The sequence below is a fragment of the Ranitomeya imitator genome, chromosome 2 (genome assembly GCF_032444005.1).
Source record: "Ranitomeya imitator isolate aRanImi1 chromosome 2, aRanImi1.pri, whole genome shotgun sequence".
Lineage (NCBI taxonomy): Eukaryota > Metazoa > Chordata > Amphibia > Anura > Dendrobatidae > Ranitomeya > Ranitomeya imitator.
Window position 1 is genome coordinate 682738569 of NC_091283.1, and position 6000 is coordinate 682744568.

Sequence of the window (6000 nt, forward strand, 5' to 3'; positions counted from 1 at the left end):
TGTGCCATCTCTGTCTCTCAAATAGTGGGCCATAGAAAGCCTATGTTTTTTTTTAATTTGGTTTATAAATTCTCCCTGAAAAAATTAAAAAAAATCAGTGGGAGATTAATATTGGCCTTTCTGCTTGTGTGCCAGTCTTGACTCCTGGGTGTGCCATCTCTCTCTCTCAAATAGTGGGCCATAGAAAGCCTATTTTTTTTTTGGTTTCTAAGTTCTCCCTGAAAAAATCATTTTTTTTAATTTGGTATCTAAATTCTCCCTGAAAAAAATCATTTTTTTAATTTGGTTTCTAAATTCTCCCTGAAAAAATCAATTTTTTTTATTTGGTTTCTAAATTCTCCCTGAAAAAATCATTTTTTTTTATTTGGTTTCTAAAGTCTCCCTGTAAAAAAAAAAAAAAAAATCAGTGGTAGATTAATATCGGCCTTTCTGCTTGTGTGCCATTCCTGACTCCTGGGTGTGCCATCTCTCTCTCTCAAATAGTGGGCCATAGAAAGCCTATTTTTTTTATTTGGTTTCTAAATTCTCCCTGAAAAAATAAAAAAAAAATCAGTGGAAGATTAATATTGGCCTTTCTGCTTGTGTGCCAGTCTTGACTCCTGGGTGTGCCATCTCTCTCTCTCAAATAGTGGGCCATAGAAAGCCTATTTTTTTTTTATTTGGTTTCTAAATTCTCCCTGAAAAAATAAAAAAAAATCAGTGGGAGATTAATATTGGCCTTTCTGCTTGTGTGCCAGTCTTGACTCCTGGGTGTGCCATCTCTCTCTCTCAAATAGTGGGCCATAGAAAGCCTATTTTTTTTTGGTTTCTAAATTCTCCCTGAAAAAATCATTTTTTTTAATTTGGTTTCTAAATTCTCCCTGAAAAAAATCATTTTTTTAATTTGGTTTCTAAATTCTCCCTGAAAAAAATCAATTTTTTTTATTTGGTTTCTAAATTCTCCCTGAAAAAAAATCAATTTTTTTTATTTGGTTTCTAAAGTCTCCCTGTAAAAATAAAAAAAAATCAGTGGGAGATTAATATTGGCCTTTCTGCTTGTGTGCCATTCCTGATTCCTGGGTGTGCCATATCTGTCTCTCAAATAGTGGGCCATAGAAAGCCTATTTTTTTTTTTTGGTTTCTAAATTCTCCCTGAAAAAATAAAAAAAAATCAGTGGGAGATTAATATTGGCCTTTCTGCTTGTGTGCCAGTCTTGACTCCTGGGTGTGCCATCTCTCTCTCTCAAATTGTGGGCCATAGAAAGCCTATTTTTTTTAATTTGGTTTCTAAATTTTCCCTGAAAAAAATCAATTTTTTTAATTTGGTTTCTAAATTCTCCCTGAAAAAATAAAAAAAAATCAGTGGGATATTAATATTGGCCTTTCTGCTTGTGTGCCAGTCTTGACTCCTGGGTGTGCCATCTCTCTCTCTCAAATAGTGGGCAATAGAAAGCCTATTTTTTTAATTTGGTTTCTAAATTCTCCCTGACAAAATCATTTTTTTAAATTTGGTTTCTAAACTCTCCCTGTAAAAAAAAAATCAGTGGAAGATTAATATTGGCCTTTCTGCTTGTGTGCCAGTCTTGACTCCTGGGTGTGCCATCTCTGTCTCTCAAATAGTGGGCCATAGAAAGCCTATGTTTTTTTTTTATTTGGTTTATAAATTCTCCCTGAAAAAATTAAAAAAAATCAGTGGGAGATTAATATTGGCCTTTCTGCTTGTGTGCCAGTCTTGACTCCTGGGCGTGCCATCTCTCTCTCTCAAATAGTGGGCCATAGAAAGCCTATTTTTTTTTTGGTTTCTAAATTCTCCCTGAAAAAATCATTTTTTTTAATTTGGTATCTAAATTCTCCCTGAAAAAAATCATTTTTTTAATTTGGTTTCTAAATTCTCCCTGAAAAAATCAATTTTTTTTATTTGGTTTCTAAATTCTCCCTGAAAAAAAATCAATTTTTTTTATTTGGTTTCTAAATTCTCCCTGAAAAAATAAAAAAAAAATCAGTGGGAGATTAATATTGGCCTTTCTGCTTGTGTGCCATTCCTGATTCCTGGGTGTGCCATATCTGTCTCTCAAATAGTGGGCCATAGAAAGCCTATTTTTTTTTTTTATTTGGTTTCTAAATTCTCCCTGAAAAAATAAAAAAAAATCAGTGGGATATTAATATTGGCCTTTCTGCTTGTGTGCCAGTCTTGACTCCTGGGTGTGCCATCTCTCTCTCTCAAATAGTGGGCAATAGAAAGCCTATTTTTTTTTTTTTTGGTTTCTAAATTCTCCGTGAAAAAATCATTTTTTTTATTTGGTTTCTAAAGTCTCCCTGAAAAAAAAAAAAATCAGTGGAAGATTAATATTGGCCTTTCTGCTTGTGTGCCATTCTTGACTCCTGGGTGTGCCATCTCTCTCTCTCTCAAATAGTGGGCCATAGAAAGCCTATTTTTTTTTGGTTTCTAAATTCTCCCTGAAAAAATCATTTTTTTTAATTTGGTTTCTAAATTCTCCCTGAAAAAAATCATTTTTTTAATTTGGTTTCTAAATTCTCCCTGAAAAAATCAATTTTTTTTATTTGGTTTCTAAATTCTCCCTGAAAAAAAATCAATTTTTTTTATTTGGTTTCTAAATTCTCCCTGAAAAAATACTTTTTTTTAATTTGGTTTCTAAAGTCTCCCTGTAAAAATAAAAAAAAATCAGTGGGAGATTAATATTGGCCTTTCTGCTTGTGTGCCATTCCTGATTCCTGGGTGTGCCATATCTGTCTCTCAAATAGTGGGCCATAGAAAGCCTATTTTTTTTTTATTTGGTTTCTAAATTCTCCCTGAAAAATTAAAAAAAAATCAGTGGGAGATTAATATTGGCCTTTCTGCTTGTGTGCCAGTCTTGACTCCTGGGTGTGCCAACTCTCTCTCTCAAATAGTGGGCCATAGAAAGCCTATTTTTTTTTATTTGGTTTCTAAATTCTCTCTGAAAAAAAATCAATTTTTTTTATTTGGTTTCTAAATTCTCCCTGAAAAAATACTTTTTTTTAATTTGGTTTCTAAAGTCTCCCTGAAAAAATAAAAAAAAATCAGTGGGATATTAATATTGGCCTTTCTGCTTGTGTGCCAGTCTTGACTCCTGGGTTTGCCATCTCTCTCTCTCAAATAGTGGGCAATAGAAAGCCTATTTTTTTTTTTTTTGGTTTCTAAATTCTCCCTGAAAAAAATCATTTTTTTTTAATTTGGTTTCTAAATTCTCCCTGAAAAAAATCATTTTTTTTTAATTTGGTTTCTAAACTCTCCCTGTAAAAAAAAAATCAGTGGAAGATTAATATTGGCCTTTCTGCTTGTGTGCCAGTCTTGAATCCTGGGTGTGCCATCTCTGTCTCTCAAATAGTGGGCCATAGAAAGCCTATTTTTTTTTTGTTTGGTTTCTAAATTCTCCCTGAAAAAATCATTTTTTTTAATTTGGTTTCTAAACTCTCCCTGTAAAAAAAAAAAAATCAGTGGAAGATTAATATTGGCCTTTCTGCTTGTGTGCCAGTCTTGACTCCTGGGTGTGCCATCTCTCTCTCTCAAATAGTGGGCCATAGAAAGCCTATTTTTTTTTATTTGGTTTCTAAATTCTCCCTGAAAAAATAAAAAAAAATCAGTGGAAGATTAATATTGGCCTTTCTGCTTGTGTGCCAGTCTTGACTCCTGGGTGTGCCATCTCTCTCTCTCAAATAGTGGGCCAAAGAAAGCCTATTTTTTTTATTTGGTTTCTAAACTCTCCCTGAAAAATATCATTTTTTTAATTTGGTTTCTAAATTCTCCCTGAAAAAAATCAATTTTTTTTTATTTGGTTTCTAAATTCTCCCTGAAAAAATCATTTTTTTTTAATTTGGTTTCTAAAGTCTCCCTGTAAAAAAAAAAAAAAAATCAGTGGTAGATTAATATCGGCCTTTCTGCTTGGGTGCCATTCCTGACTCCTGGGTGTGCCATCTCTCTCTCTCAAATAGTGGGCCATAGAAAGCCTATTTTTTTTTATTTGGTTTCTAAATTCTCCCTGAAAAAATAAAAAAAATCAGTGGAAGATTAATATTGGCCTTTCTGCTTGTGTGCCAGTCTTGACTCCTGGGTGTGCCATCTCTCTCTCTCAAATAGTGGGCCAAAGAAAGCCTATTTTTTTATTTGGTTTCTAAACTCTCCCTGAAAAATATCATTTTTTTAATTTGGTTTCTAAATTCTCCCTGAAAAAAATCAATTTTTTTTTATTTGGTTTCTAAATTCTCCCTGAAAAAATCATTTTTTTTTTATTTGGTTTCTAAAGTCTCCCTGTAAAAAAAAAAAAAAAAAATCAGTGGTAGATTAATATCGGCCTTTCTGCTTGTGTGCCATTCCTGACTCCTGGGTGTGCCATCTCTCTCTCTCAAATAGTGGGCCATAGAAAGCCTATTTTTTTTTATTTGGTTTCTAAATTCTCCCTGAAAAAATAAAAAAAAATCAGTGGAAGATTAATATTGGCCTTTCTGCTTGTGTGCCAGTCATGACTCCTGGGTGTGCCATCTCTCTCTCTCAAATAGTGGGCCATAGAAAGCCTATTTTTTTTTTATTTGGTTTCTAAATTCTCCCTGAAAAAATAAAAAAAAATCAGTGGGAGATTAATATTGGCCTTTCTGCTTGTGTGCCAGTCTTGACTCCTGGGTGTGCCAACTCTCTCTCTCAAATAGTGGGCCATAGAAAGCCTATTTTTTTTTGGTTTCTAAATTCTCCCTGAAAAAATCATTTTTTTTAATTTGGTTTCTAAATTCTCCCTGAAAAAAATCATTTTTTTTATTTGGTTTCTAAATTCTCCCTGAAAAAAATCAATTTTTTTTATTTGGTTTCTAAATTCTCCCTGAAAAAAAATCAATTTTTTTTATTTGGTTTCTAAATTCTCCCTGAAAAAAATCATTTTTTTTAATTTGGTTTCTAAAGTCTCCCTGTAAAAATAAAAAAAAATCAGTGGGAGATTAATATTGGCCTTTCTGCTTGTGTGCCATTCCTGATTCCTGGGTGTGCCATATCTGTCTCTCAAATAGTGGGCCATAGAAAGCCTATTTTTTTTTTTTTGGTTTCTAAATTCTCCCTGAAAAAATAAAAAAAAATCAGTGGGAGATTAATATTGGCCTTTCTGCTTGTGTGCCAGTCTTGACTCCTGGGTGTGCCATCTCTCTCTCTCAAATAGTGTGCCATAGAAAGCCTATTTTTTTTAATTTTGTTTCTAAATTTTCCCTGAAAAAAATCAATTTTTTTTATTTGGTTTCTAAATTCTCCCTGAAAAAATAAAAAAAAATCAGTGGGATATTAATATTGGCCTTTCTGCTTGTGTGCCAGTCTTGACTCCTGGGTGTGCCATCTCTCTCTCTCAAATAGTGGGCAATAGAAAGCCTATTTTTTTAAATTGGTTTCTAAATTCTCCCTGACAAAATCATTTTTTTAAATTTGGTTTCTAAACTCTCCCTGTAAAAAAAAAATCAGTGGAAGATTAATATTGGCCTTTCTGCTTGTGTGCCAGTCTTGACTCCTGGGTGTGCCATCTCTCTCTCTCAAATAGTGGGCCATAGAAAGCCTATGTTTTTTTTTTATTTGGTTTATAAATTCTCCCTGAAAAAATTAAAAAAAATCAGTGGGAGATTAATATTGGCCTTTCTGCTTGTGTGCCAGTCTTGACTCCTGGGTGTGCCATCTCTCTCTCTCAAATAGTGGGCCATAGAAAGCCTATTTTTTTTTTGGTTTCTAAATTCTCCCTGAAAAAAATCATTTTTTTTAATTTGGTATCTAAATTCTCCCTGAAAAAAATCATTTTTTTAATTTGGTTTCTAAATTCTCCCTGAAAAAATCAATTTTTTTTATTTGGTTTCTAAATTCTCCCTGAAAAAATACTTTTTTTTTATTTGGTTTCTAAAGTCTCCCTGTAAAAATAAAAAAAAAATCAGTGGGAGATTAATATTGGCCTTTCTGCTTGTGTGCCATTCCTGATTCCTGGGTGTGCCATATCTGTCTCTCAAATAGTGGGCCATAGAAAG